The sequence below is a fragment of the Falco peregrinus genome, chromosome 5 (genome assembly GCF_023634155.1).
Source record: "Falco peregrinus isolate bFalPer1 chromosome 5, bFalPer1.pri, whole genome shotgun sequence".
Taxonomy (NCBI): Eukaryota; Metazoa; Chordata; class Aves; order Falconiformes; family Falconidae; genus Falco; species Falco peregrinus.
The window spans coordinates 74233915-74249111 of NC_073725.1; positions in this window are offsets into that span (position 1 = coordinate 74233915).

A 15197-nucleotide genomic window follows, 5' to 3' on the forward strand; every position below is an offset into this window, starting at 1 on the left:
ACCCTTGCTGCCCTCTTAAAGAACACCAGTGCAGCAGGGGCTGCTTAACTGGCACCTCCCAGCCAAAGCAGAAAAAGCCAATTAAAGGCTTGTGCTCCACTTTATGTGGGTCCTCGAGCCAAACTATCACTTTAAGTTTTTAATCAAGTAACATGGAAGCGATATACCTCCAGCTCACAATCAGAGTGTTTGTTGCTTATTTACTTCTGCTGAATGAGCCTGCATCACAAACGGACAGAGGATGAGTCATTGCTGCCACAGAACGGCCTGGGTATAGCGCCGTCTCACTAACACCCATGCTGCAAGAGGCAGATACTAAGGGTGAAATCAAATGCCGGCTGCCTGCCTGGTATGGCAGTACCACCAGCCAGCCGCCTCTTTTTGAAGGCCTACAGGCATATTTATAACCTCATGTGTTTTTTTCCCAGGTATTCTTGGAATTTCCCATATAGCATCTGCATTAATCTTTTAATCTATATAAACCTTACATGCCATTAATGTTAATTAAGTTGCTTAAAAATGAACAACCCTTAATTATTACAACTTCCTTAGCCCAACACATCTTTTTCCTCTTGCCTCAATTAACCTTCCTGAGCCCGCAGCCTTCCTGTTCCCTGCCCCACAAGCCTTTGCCCCATTTCTCCAGATGAACCTGTCATATGTCACACTGCGCACTCCTCTCAAGTGCTCCTGCACCACCACCATCGTGCCCTCGCAGCGGCAGGACAACCCTGGCTGCCTGCAGATGCCCACCCAGCCGCGCTCTCACTCCCCTCCTCAGCAGGACCAGGGGGATGGAAATACAAAAAAAAGCTCATGAGTTGAGATGGAGTGAGATCATTTTACCGACTAGCATCCCAGGCAAAGCAGGCTCGACTTCAGGTGGGGAACTGTTTTTATTGCCAGTTAAGACCGAGCGAAATACAAAGACAAAACCTAAAGCACCTTGCCCCTGATGCTCCCCTTCTTCCCAGGCTCAGCCTCACTCCTTCATCCCCCAAATCCTTCACTTCCTCCCTATTCAGGGCCAATGCTAAGAATCTTTTTTTTCGTTGGCCTCTACAAAAGTTGAAAAGTAGAAAAAATCAGGACTTGCTTGCATTAAGTAACACTCATCCATGCCATTTTTTTTTCTTGAGGAGCAAATCTCTTCACAGACAAAAAACTTTTCTGCCAATAAATGAAAAATGCATTCTGAGTCCCATGGTTTCCTGAAGCCTGAGAAACGACCTTACAGTCACCACACTACTCACAGGAGCAGAAAAGCCTCTTAATGCTGGTTCCTTGCGAGCAGCTTTGCCTCCTCAGGGGATCCACTCTGAAAAGTGACTGGGAGTTGAAAAGCAGGTGCATCTGCCTTCAGGTTTTTATCTTGCTACCTGGCCAATAGCAAAATGACCACTGCTAAGGGAGGAAAAAAAATCAAAACAAACAACAGGAAAAAGATAAAATCCCAAACTCCTCGAAAAATGTGTATGTTTTAATTTGAAAGTAATTGAGGAGGGAAAAAAAAGTTTGCACATACCATAAGCCTAATTCCAGTATGAGATGCTGTCCAGATGTTTCAATTAATATAATTACAAGTGTATCCATTGAGCCAAACTCCACAGGTGAAGGAATTGTCTGATTTACTGTCTCCATAAAATAAAATAAAATAAAATATAAAATAAAATAAATGAAGGCAGCTCCTTCTGTCTGAGTAATAGTCTGTGGCTACAAACATTTTAGGTTATTGCATTTTACATCAATATATGTCAGTATTTTTATCACATAACTAAAGGTTGTGCCCAGAATATGAAATGCACTGTAACAAAACTTGTATATACAATGGCTCTTTGCGTACAGGGGACTTGGCTGAAAAACTTTTGAGTTTTAAGGGATATACTTTTCTATAAAGCAGCTGCAGAAAATCAGCTGGTGACCTGTTTCTGATACACAGTCCTCTGTATTCCCCAGCAGCATTTACAGCACCACGCAACTGAAACAGGAAACTGGGGGACCAGAATATATGATAATACCTAGCACTAAGCCAGACAAACCACACAAGAATTGTATTTTTTTTTATTTTGTTAATGTTAAGCCCGTTTTAAAAAAAAATAAAAAATACCTAAGTCTCGCAGCTCTCACGTTTGAATATTTAGTTTAAAGCAGTGAAATGTTCTACTTCTGGGCTGCCTTTTCACTAGCAGTTACTGAACCAGAGGCTCTCTGGAGGAAAGGGCTTCTGCGCTGCACACAGCCTGGGGAACAGCATACAGGTGGTTCTTTTGCAAACGCTCAAGAGCCGCAAGTTCTGTTAGCAAAAGCCCTCGCTCTGTTTAGGAGGCTGGGCCATGATTTGTGCGTCTGCAGGATGAGAAAAAGACTGGTTTTAAAGTTTCTTCATTTCTAAATTTCATTTTAGGCCTTTCTACAAAAAAAGAAGACGACATTTTTACCTTTTATCTTGGCAGTAGGGAGAGGACAGCTTTGTTGACCTCTCTCACAAATTCTTCATTATAGTATAAGTGCTATAGCTACAGGGAGCACCCACGGTTGTTTTTCTAGTTCTTGAAATATCCCTGGTGCAAATGGATTTCACAAAATCTTGGAAAAGTGTAGTGACGTTCAAGCAGGCAAATGCAAGTTTGCTTTCCCTGTGCCACAATAGCAAAACACTTTTTTCTGCAAGAGTTACCAGTGAATATTCTAATATTTTATATAGTGTATATGCCAACGAGGTAAGTCGGTATAGGAGGGGCACAGGTACCCCTGGAGCTATTGACTGTGCTGATGAGGTTATTGCAGGTCTAATCCTGCTGCTTTTCCATCAACAAAATAACCTTGCTTGCTAACATTGTGCAAGGCTGTCTCAGCCAACAAGAGAGGAGCTGCTCCACATCTTCCACAAGATGAAAGAAAGGTAAACCATAGCCTATCTATCTGACAGTATTTTTTTTTTTAAATATTGGTACTTTTGACTGAGGTTGTTTTACATGGCCTGTACCCAAGGGAGCCAGCAGTGTAGGTAATTACCTGAAACAGCTAAATTGTGCTCATAGGAAAATACAAATTTCAGGTGTACTGAGCTGAACATGCTTCTTATCCGAAGTCAAGGGCTAAACAAACCCACATTTTTTTCAGGTGCAAGACCACCTGGAAATGCCAGGTCCTACAGGCAAAGAATCACAGCTGTGTATCACAGGCAGAGCACAGAGTGGCTGCTGCTCTCTTTGTCCTTTACTGCCTAGACTCAGCCCCAGCTGGGGCAGGGAGAAGAGCCCAGCATCCACATCGGAGGGAAGTGAATGGAAAGTGATGCCTCTCTCATACCCAGGAGTTTTGTTACTTTTGAGCTGGGGTATTAAAAACAGGTTAGACCGGCCAAGAAGGATTATTTAATCTGAATTCTTACTAAATTCGGTGTTTAAGAAGTGCAGGGAAAGCAGCATGGCAGGAGACCTAGATTCAGTCTTGTGATTCCCCTATAGCCCCATTTTTTTATTTATTCATATTTAAAGTACTTAATTAATCTATACAGAGTTTTTAATACAATACAGTTGATTAACGCTAGTAATTTCAGTGCCTTTTTAATATAACAAATCTCTTCTGAGAAATATTCCCAGTTAATGATCTGTGTCATTTTTTAAAGTTTGCCTTCTGACTAATTTTAGTAGAAATATTAAATTCTTCATTATGCTTATTTATAGCAAGGATGGGATTGGATTTTAGGCATTATGATTTTACCATAATAAAGACCTAGAGCTCACAAAACACACTATTCTGTCTGCTTTTGGAGCTCTAATATGAAGTTTTGGAACTAACAGTAGCTTAAAAAAAAAAAAAAAAAGAAAAAAAAGAAAGATGAAGAGATTTCTGTGCCACTTTGAGGCCAGCTGACGGTCACAGGCAGATGCCTTGGGGTGGAGGTCCACACCTCTGCAAAACCTCCTGCCCCCCAACCCTCTCCCCATGGCTTATTTTGGTCCTTGCACTGCAGCATCCCTCTCTCCACAAACACCCGTACCAGCGCCTTGAGGCTGAGCTATAAACCTCTGGCAAAGGATGGAGACAAGAAAAACTCACCCTTTTTATGGCATGAGTGGCTGTGCTAGCGTTTCTCTGCTCTTTCCCCGTAGCCAAATTGCTAATGTCTCTTCTCTCCTTTTTTGGTCTGCATGTTTGCTGTGTCCTGCCTCATTACATGGTGGAGAAGGGTCATTTCTCCAGTGTGCCTCCTCCAGCCCAGGCGTCTCGCTGTGCCTGTGCCAGCCAAGGGCTGAGCAGCATGGGACGTCCCGAAGTGTTTCACCTAGCAATTAAAAACTAGACCCCGCTGACACCCCAGTCAGTGAGCACAGCAGAGACACAGTTCGCAGGCCACGTGAAGACATTGCCCAGACAGACCCTGCCTTGCTCTGGAGGTCTGAAATAACAGCTGGTTTGAGATGAAAGCGGCAAGGTGGGGCAGGCAATCATGTATTTCCAGTACACACCTTCATCAGCTGCCTACCCCTAAGCTGAGCAATTTTTATCTTTACAGCTGGTTAAGAAATAAGGCAAAAATAATCCTATTTCAACCATACATTTTTCTAATAACATTGTTTTATCCAGCTCTACTGTAAATACGATATAAAGATTGGTCTCTGATTTTTGAACAGAAGTGCTGTGGGTTTTTATTTATTTTTGTATACAGAGTATTTGTTCTACTCCTGAGCAAAGCAAACCCTGGGACAAATGGGTGGTTGCGGCCCAGGGCCAAGGGTGCGCGCAGCACAGGCAGCAGCAGGTGGTAGCGCCAGGGGCATGTCACAGCACCCCCCTTCCACTGGTGAGCTCGACCAGAATGAACAGAGATCATGACATCTACCTGTTGATAATGCTGTTAATGGGAACAGCAATGCCTTTCACCCCACCTTTGGTCAGGCAGGCTCACCCAGCTCTGGACTGCTGCCATGTGGGATGCGGCTTGGCTCCCCCGCTCCCCCTCCCTACCCCAGGGAAGACATCCATGTCCCCAAGCATCTCCTGCTCAGCCGCCTTGACTTGCTCTGCATTTCATTCAAGGGCTCTCCTCCTCTCAGTGTTTACTCCTGCTTCTCCTACGTTTCTGGCCCCTTTTCCAAGGCTCAGCGAACTCCTGCGGAGGAGAAGCCGGGCTCAGAGGGGAGGGCAGGTTGCTCGAGATCTGCTTCAGACTGCTGTGGAGAAGTTGAACGTGCCCGCTTGGCATCCCTCACCTAGCACAGGCCAAACTCAAGAGGTCTTGCACCCTATATTAAGCCAACCACGCTGGAAAAGGAGAGTAACCTGGGCCAGTGTTCAAAAGACATCAGGAATTTGTGACAAAGTGACAGTGCACTGTGCTTATGCAGAGGCACGCACAGGCACAGCTGTGTGGCAAATGTAGCTGTGGCGGCTGGTGCGAATGCATACCATCATCACATGAATTATGCATCTCTTTGCCTGTAAAATACTAAGCACATTTATGCATCTTTCTGTATTTCTTTTCACTTTACTGGACATAGCATGATGTTTCCCCATCATTATATTAGACCTTGAATTAAGGCAAGCTCCTTGTTAGGGGGTGAAGGTTTGGTTGGTTGGGTTTTTTTAATTGCTACTTTTAAATTCTAGTGAAACAACAAGTAAACAAATAAAAAATTCATTAGAGAGAGGCAGCTCAACTTAGATGAAAGTTTTACAGCATATAGCTCTGCTTTCAAAAGCAGAAAATCCAGTCACCGGGTCATTAGCACAGCATGCAGCACCACAGAAATGAGGAACATTAGAACTTGTGTCGTTTGCAAGATTTACTAATATTTCAGTGTCTTAACGGTAACGTTTCAGCCTAAAAGCTTCCCAAAAGGCACTTAAACATTTAAAATACCAGATCCAAATGGCTATGGATGCATTTACTCATTACAGGCATATTTAAAACAATGCATTTGGGCTGGCTTGTGACAACTTTGGGGCTACTGTGGGAAGGCAGGGGGAGGGCATGAGGATTATTTGTCCCTTATTTCGCCCCTTTGCAAGGGCAGCCAGAGCATGTCTGCTCTGGAGCATGTGTGGAACGACTGCTGCAGGGCCAGAGGAGCTCGTGGGAGTCGTTGCATGTACAGATTACATTTTATTGTTTGACTGTGAAGATTCCCCTGAAGAAGCTAACGCTGATTATGATCCTAGCTTGATAGCTTTGCTTCTTTGAACACGTCAAGTTAATTTCATGCTGAATAAGGAGAAAACTTATGCCTGTCACAGTGCTATATATCAGTCAGGGGCTAAGAACAAAGGCTTTAAAACCTGACTGAGTAGGTTTGCCACATGGCTTGGCTACAAAACATGAAATGCAAGTGCCTTTGTGCTTTTCACAACACAGATGAACTTTTTTCTTTGGAAGAGAAGGGGGCTCCAAAGTGGTCCCCGTTACCACGTAACACGGCTTTGCATTACACTCTTGAGCACTGGTGGAGGCACTCTCTGGGAAGGGAAGAATGGCTCTGCAAGGCTGTTGGGGGCTGCCCCTCTGCATGGCCATCATCTTTTCCCAGGTGTCTGTTGCGAGCGAGCTATTACAGTTAGGTAAAAACAAGCCCAAAGGGACAGTTCCCTTTTAGAGTCAGGTTAATATACTGAGAGATCACGAATCTTTTGGGGTTTTCTTTGGTCTTTTATTTGTTTGGTTGGATTTTTTTCCTTAGCTCCAGACTCTGTTAGTTTTTTAAATCTTTACTTGCTGTTTGATCTTCTCAGTCTCCTCCAGTTTAATATTAGGAATTGTAAAAAGAGTCTTTAAAAGGCAAAACAACAAAAAGCTGACTGAGTTGAGTTATTTAAGCAAACTACTTCTTCTGGATCAAATATAAAAATAAGGTCTCAGAAGACCTTCATAAGCTGCACCGTAGGAATGCAATTACAACTGAAAACTGTGCAATCACAACTGCTATCTTTTAGAAGTAATCTTTAAAAACTTTAGCAATACTTCCAGTAAAGCCATCTTAATCACAAGCAATGCCATACATAAGGGGAAGTCCCAGAGGCTTTGCAGAGGCCCATCATAAGGAAATGTCCCAAACCTCTGTGTGGCCCATCTTGAAGCTTTTTCAGTCTTAACTTAAACTTTCTGAAAGATGGATGGCCAGTTGTAAATGATGGCATGGCACCCAGCGCTTCATTAGTAGTAAAAAGTCTTCTGCGCTGTTTTCTCTTTTTAGCACATGCTTCTTTTATTGTTATGAGAGAAAGGAGTGTCCTATGAGTGTGTTACAAGCTACTGGCGAGTTTCCATTTAAGGGAAGATAATTAAAAGTGGCTTGGAGAGCTAAGCCTCAAAACTTCCTGACAAGACTGTCTGTTTCCTTCTGCTGCATAAGTCTTTGTCCTTTTCCTCCACATTATCAACATATTCACAGAAAAGTTGCTTTGCTTTTTCAGTTGAGATTCTAGGAAAATTCAGCTTTCAATTACCCTTAAATAACTGAAATTGGGTTATTATACAAAATGTTCAGGAAAGCATAAGGTAAAAAAAAATAAAATCATTAATTTCTCCTGTGTATGTGCAGGAATAAAACTTGGATGGGGAAAAGCCTCAATTTTGTGTTTTCTTCAAGGTCAGATTTATCTCTGAGGGCTGAAAGAGAATTCCTGTATGCAGAAATACGGGAGAAGAGATCTAGCCACCTTCTGTTCCCCCTTGCATAGGTGGCTTAATGAAAGACTGGCACCAGTGATAGCAGAGGAATAGCTATAATCCCATCGGGCCTGCCTGTGCAGCATTAATTTACCAGGACAGCCGGTAAGGAATGGCCACGGCTCTCTTCCCTGACTCAGCACTTGGGATGGCGGCCTTACCTCCAGCCCACATGGCAGGCATCAGGCTGTGCCACAGCCCCAGCAGGTAACGCACCCTGCGCCTGCCACACCGCATCGCTGTGCAAGCGGCTGTCGCCCGTCGGTGCTGCACGGCACTGCTGGCGGCTTGGGCTGCCTTTCTCAGGCAACACACGGTGATGTCTTAAGAACCCTGAGATGGCAGCATTTGTGTGTTTTACGTTGTGTGCTTATTTGATTTTCGTTAGCGAGGTAATACATTACTGTTCTTAAATAGTGATCCAACATCCAGAGCTCCATCTCAGCTCTGTTCCACTCCAAGTCCCCAGTTTAACCCAGGGGAAGGCTGAAGCAGTTCCAGGGTGGGTTTAATTGGAACTAATCTGTGGCTTCCCAAAGCCCATTTGCTGCAAGAGCTCAGAATTCCCTCCTGCCACGTGCGCAGGAGGGGGAGGAGGACAGGATTCTCCTGCACTGGTAGCATTTTCAAGCAAAAAGTAAATACCTTGAGTGACTTCCAAACTCTTCTTTCTAACAATGAAATTACACGTTAGTTCTATGGCTTCTTAGGTCAATGAGATAAGATGGGCAAGGCAAGCTAAAGCTAATCTGTGACACATAAAAAATATACATAACTTTCCCAAACCAGTGTTTTACTTGGCTCACTCTAAAATCCTAAAATTCTATCTCCCTAATTTAAAATGAAAAAAAAAAAAACCCAACAAAAAACCCTTATTTTAAAAAAATGTATCAATTTGCTTGTAGATATCCATTCTTGAATTTACAGAAAACAGGTCACCTAAGATGCTTACAGGCTCTGGGCTGAGCCCTGCAAAAAAAGCACAAAAAAAATTAATCTTTAAGCCATTGTCCCTTCTGTGCTTAAAGTACACTATTGATACTCTTGTGTGCTTGTGCCTACACAAAAGATAATTGAAAAGTTTCTCTTTTAATGTTGTCTGGTTTTCTGCAGAATGATCATAAATACCAGAGACCATATGACTTTTGCTTTTAGCAGTCTTAAATTTATTTACAATTCCTAGGATCTGCTCACTCAGCAACCTGCCTTCTTTTCCCTCGTTAAGTTCCCTCCTCACACCCACATAACTACCAAAAAAATTTATCTTTTCCCTTTTTTTTCTCTCACTCCTTTTTTTTTTGTTTCTTTTTGTTGTTGTTTTTTTGGGTTTTTTGGTTTTTTGTTGTTGTTGTTGTTGTTTTTAAAATCTATCAATGTTATTCTTGCAATGAGTAGGAAGAAAGCAATCCAGATTCCTTGGCTAACAGCACAGTTAACAGATTACTTGGCTAACAACACACTGAAAAGGAAGAGCAAAGCAAAGTTAATTTTGGAGCAAAATCAGCAAAGTTAGTGTGTGAGCATTCTTTTACAACGTGGATATGCAGGCAGGAGATATTAATGGAAAACACTACGATAAGGCTTAGCATCAGAGTTTTATTCGTGTGTGAGGAAGAAAATGAATGGTAACCTGCTAAAGCCAGTTGACAAAATAAGCACTTGTGTCCTTTCTGATTCTAAGAAGGGTAAGAAACCACACAGTCTAAAAATAACTGGCAATTCTTGCATGATGTAAAATACAGCCACTATTATATGCAATGCAATGGTTGCTTTTCACAAGACAACAAAAAGATGCAACACGTAAGGTCTAGAAACTTCCAGGCAAAATGTATTTATTGACAGCTGTTTCCACTAACTCAGACAGTGGCTGTTGCATTAGAAGATATTGTACAGATTTTTGAATCATCCCAGAGAAGTGAATATAATACATTTATGTATAAATATTCTAGCACTCTACCAAATCCTCATAAAATACAATTCCTAGGAAATGATCTGATAATTAGCAAGTTCAAGTCTTAATTTCTCTTTCACCTAAATTGAAATAGAGTTACCTGTTCCACTTTGTCTCTTTTAATCATGAAAAAAATGAACTTTAAGTTTAAGAATGAAATTAGAAGGGAGAAGAACTTACAAATTTGTGTCAAGAGTGCAGAAGTCTCATGGTAAAAAAAGACCTTAGAACTATCCTTTGTCAAAGATGTAGGTGAATGTGTCTGCCAAAGTTGGACCATACCTCTTTAGGTGGATTTTAAAACACTAAGCATGCTTTGTATGAAACAACTTGAAAACACCAGAAAATTCACACTAAAATAAGGCAATCAGCATTTGGGGAGTTTCAAATAATCCTGTCTTCAGCTTGCTATGCGATGAAAATATTCTTAAGATCTCCCACTAGACTTGGGCAGAGCAGGGCTAACCACGGTATCTGATGGTACCTAATGCCTTCTGGTCTTCAGTAAGAGTACGACACCCAATTTTCACTTTCACAAATCTCCAATTGTCTTGCAGTAATTCATTTTACTGGGGATTTGCTTCTTTGGGGGTTCCAGTACCGACATTCTATTTTTCTGTCCCCAATCCACACAGGTGTAATATTCTACATAGAGGTGCCAGGATCAGGCTGACCAAATGAGAAAGAGATGGGCAACTGAATGAGGGCACAAATTTGTATGTATTTCCATTATTTTGGCACTGGGCAAAAAGATTTCTCTATTGACTTCCCCTCAAAGCCACCGAGAATAAAGCTATAAAAGAAGATTATAAAAAAGTAGGCCATGTTGCTCTGCTTATCATATTCATGTTGCCACTTCTCATTTTCCAGAAGTAAGAGATTTCAGAGTGGAATCAGAGTGGATGCCTGGTACAGCACGCTGTGGTGATGCATGCCTTCATCTCAGTGCACAAACTGCGTCCTCGCACACCTAGGGATATGGATATCTTATCGTAGGAAACAGATATTTAGGGACAAAGTTGGCTGAAGACAGGGCAAAGTTCAATTTTCATAGCATGGCCTAACAGCAGGTCATGTTTAAAAATTAAAAAATAAAAAAAACCCCATGTATCAGAACTTAAAGATATCCCACAGGAACTTCTCGCAGCAGAATTTACCAGATTTAGCAGCATGCATATTTCCCTCTCTATTCTCAGTAAATAAAAACTGCCAATGAAGCTGCTTTTCAGCCTCCCAGATAAAACTATTTTTTCCCCTCTCGCTTGCCATTTTTCCCGAAAAAAACTTTGTTTGCCTTTTATCTGTGGAGCAACAGGGCTCCAGATCTTTCAAGTCTGTGATGAAACCTCAGTTACACAGTTCACCAGCTGAATCTATAAATTAACGTCTGTATCCCTAGGCCATCACTCTTCTCAAATAATAGGAAGCTGGATCATTATCATTCCAGGTCAACATCAAAAGTCGTGTCCAAGAAGATGTGAAATGGAGCTTCCAGAAGAATAAAGGTAAGGACAGCAGAGGCACTCAGACTTGCAAGTGCAACTGCTCACTTCACAAAAAAGGTGGCAATTCTGTGGGAGGCAAAATCAAAGAGAGGTGGGAGTGTTACAGCCATGATCTTCCATGCTTTCTCAAGCATTGCAGAGCTGAGATTCTCACCTCTCATTTCACCATTTAACAGATTTTTTTTTTTATTTTATTTTTTTTTTTTTTATAAATCAAGCACTTCACAAACTTGAATCCCATTTTAATACCCCTGGTAAATCTTCTAAAGCCTCCCTCCTAGGAATAATGCTCTGCTTTCTGCTCTATAAACCACCAGAAAATCTGTATGTTTCATCTTTATTCTATGGCAAATACCTTGAACTGAACATCCTTTGAGAAAATTTGTGTGTCGTTGTAAGCTTCCAGCCTGAGAAACTCTTGTTTTGGGGGCCTACACCAATGGGCAGGTATAAATCTTGGCTTAAAACAAAGATATACTCTGCTGACAATCATCATGGAGGTCCAGATGGTGGACTCTTCTTCCCTACAGTGAAAGTGCAACCCAGTTTCTGGTTTGTTATTGTGATCCCTTTCCACCACTCACTTTCCATTGTTATGCAATAACCTCCTTCTGTTGGGAAGCAAGGACAAAAAAAAGAGGTTAAACTATGTCCCCCACCATGGTCTTGAAACTGTGTGGCCTCTCCCATGACATCCACGCACACTGCAGTGCTCAAAAACATCCTTAATTTTTCTTAGGACAGGAATCAAACTCCTGAATAAATCAGGAATTACTTTCAGTGGAAGACCTATCTCTAAATTACATTTATGCAACTTGTTATTACATTTCACATGAAGTATCAGAGGGGATTATGGGAAGTAGGATAGCATCTACCGTAGGTATCTATTTCCCATAGAAGCCATTAGGACAAGTTTATTAGCCCATTGTGGTTGTAAATAATGAATTCAATTCAATATTTGGGGTTACCTGGGGTTTAAATTGGTACTGATCTTAGTCTAATGTTTCCAATTTCAGGAATTGAAACACATTACTATATGCCTTTGCCAGCATGCAAAATGTTAATCTTGATAGATTACATTAATCTTTTCAGAGAGCACTTTTTACTCCACTTATATTTCAGGATCTTAACTCCTCAGCGTAAGGATGCTTTAGCTCTTTATATTGAGAACACTGCACATTTATTTTAATTGGATAACTGAGCTTTTCTGCTTACTGAGCTGTCTGCCTGACATTTGCGAAATGCAGCTTTTTTTTTTCCCCCAACATAACCTAACTGTTCATTTTTAGAAGGCCTGTCATCCAAAATGCAGAACCTAATCCTTAATTAGTTGTCATATTTGTTTAGATGTTATACATCATCCATTGGACTGAACTGTTTGGTTTACTGTCCTTTCATAATGCCTATTAAATGATTATTTTTGCATTCACTTATGTTTTATTTAACAGGTTTCCTATGTCCTGAACTCCTGACTTACAGGGTTTTTGCTAAGGAATGGAATCATTACCTTGGCCGGGCATGCAGGCTGCCCAGGCGATGCACGGGTAAATCAAAGCCAACAGAACGCCAATGAAACCCAGCCATAAGCAGCGCGGAGGAGCAGGCTGGAGTGCTGTGAAGTACATCAGACACAACAAGCTCTTCTCCCGTTTGGATTTTCAGCTCTAAATCTATTTTTGAATCAGGAACCTACAACAAGGTGACCTGTCTCACGGGAAAGAGGACACTTCAATGCCATTCCACCCCGGTAAGCAAGAGGTGGGGTCATGGAGGCATGGCTTTTTCACTCTGACTGATGCAGAACACAGATGGGAATCCAGGCCACAGTCCCAGCCAACTGACTATTGAAGAAGTGTTTCTCAATGACTAATTATTTATGTAAATTGGTAGGTTTTTACAAAAGGACTGAGAATGACTTGACCCAATATACATGTGGCGGCTACATACTGAGAAAAAACATTCCTGTATTCAGTTGAGCCAAAAGAAGATTTTTAAAGCCACCTCCCACATACATTTGTAAGTGCTTTTTGAACATGGTTTCAGTGGGCAATCACGTCCACCTCCCCTCTCACCCAAAACTGTTATTCTTAGTACCCCTGCCTACCTGAGTACTGCAAACCACATAACCCACGCTCACCTACCTTGGGCACCCTGGTAGGACACAAGATAGGAATCTGAAAAGTTTGACATCTACTATAGAGAGCTAAACAACAGCTGAATAGGAGCTCCTGGCCCTGAACGCTGCCTAACTGGACACCTAAAATTACATTGATGTTTCTAGGACCCTTCATGGATAGAATTCAAAGTATCTGCTCTTCATGAATTGGATAATCTGCTTGTTTCATTGCTTTGCTGTGTGGCAGGAGTTGTATCCCAGCCCGCTAAGGCAGGCGGTGAGACGCTCAGGCAGTCACATCACTGCCTCAGCTACCCTGCCACTGCGTTACACTCATCCTTTTTTGTGCAGACACAGGAAAGGTACCCACATACTTAAATACAACCCAGCATGAAACAGAAACCTTTCTTTTCCAAGTAAGAAAGTAAGGATCAGCTCTTGGATCTAGAAGTACTTCTGATCTTTTTCCTGCCTGTGTTAATCTCAGCTTTACCTCATTAAGAGAAAAGATTCAAGTTGATGATACACTGACATATACTGCCCAGATCTTTTTGATCCCAGCCTGTGTCCACTGTGCTTTTTGCAAAGCGCTGCAAGGCAACTATTGGTATGCAGAGCACTAGGGAAGTGCTGAAGAGGCATGAAAGCGGCCAGGGAACAATTTCCCTTTCAGACAGAAAGCAAACATCTCCATTGCTGTATGAATCAAGTTACGTGTTGCAAGGACTCAAGTTCCAGCCTGGAAAGACTTGGCATAAAGCTTGTCTTATACTGAGAGGTGAAGCATATGCCCTTTAGGAATAAATGAAGGATTATGATAAACTTTTATAATACTGGAAAGCTGACCATTTTTGATGATGCTTTCATAAAGTCTTCGAAGACCTCCCCAAATCATTGTTTCCCTCTGATCTCACCTCCCACTCAAATCTTGTCTTCCTACTGAAACAATGTGGCTTTTCATATTTTTTTTTTTTTTCTTCTTCTCTCCCCTCCACCTACCAAAATGATGATATTTCAGATCTTCTTTAGGGAGGAAATCATTTGCACAGCCTTTTTTCCTCACACATCCATACTGTAAAACTAAAAAAAAATAATGTGGCAATAGGAACATGTCAACCTTGCAAAACAGCATTTGAGGTAAGAAACAGCAATGTGGCACAACAGCGGTTCAAACAAAGACAAAGTTCCCAGAAAGGTAAAGGACATTAAATTCTAGTTTACAAACTTAACATTTTACCCAAATAGGAAGCTAATAAACAGCCTGAGTGCTCTTCGAGATGATCAAGGAAAGAATAATACAGGACATGGTATACAGGGATAGTTCTAAGATTTCCTAAAAAGATGCAATCTAATCTCTTCTAGACAATTAAAGCTGTATTAGAACTTTAAATAATTGGAAAAAATACCCTGAACAGCTTACTGCATTTTCCTTTCCTTTCCTTTTTCCCCATGATGCTGTGCTTATTCTCTGGCCTATTGCTCAATAGAGACAAAGTTTTTATTAATTCAGCACACGTTGGCTACCTGGCCAAGAAAGGAAGCACTACTGCATTAAATCATAAATAATGATGCCAGACAACAGGCAGATGAATCCACCCATGTGAAAATTATGTGGTGTTTCAGGTTCCCTGCGCACATGTGTGTATGTGTCCCACTCACAGTTATCCGTTCATATGCTTCTCGCCTTCCCTCTGTCCACATCTTACTCATCCAGCCACCAACGGCAAGACTGTCAATACCCCTCACGCATGGCACGGAGGGGAATGCACCTGAACATTCAGTGCTCATATAAAGATGGAAATTAAGCATAACATAACACCTCCCCACCATTCCTGGCAAACATCAGGATTTCTTCTCTTTACCTTCCCAGAAGGTAAAGATCCGAGCACTTTTTAGAGTAAACCTTGCTGCTAAACTGCAAAAAATGCTTTACTCAATCCCTTATCTTCATGT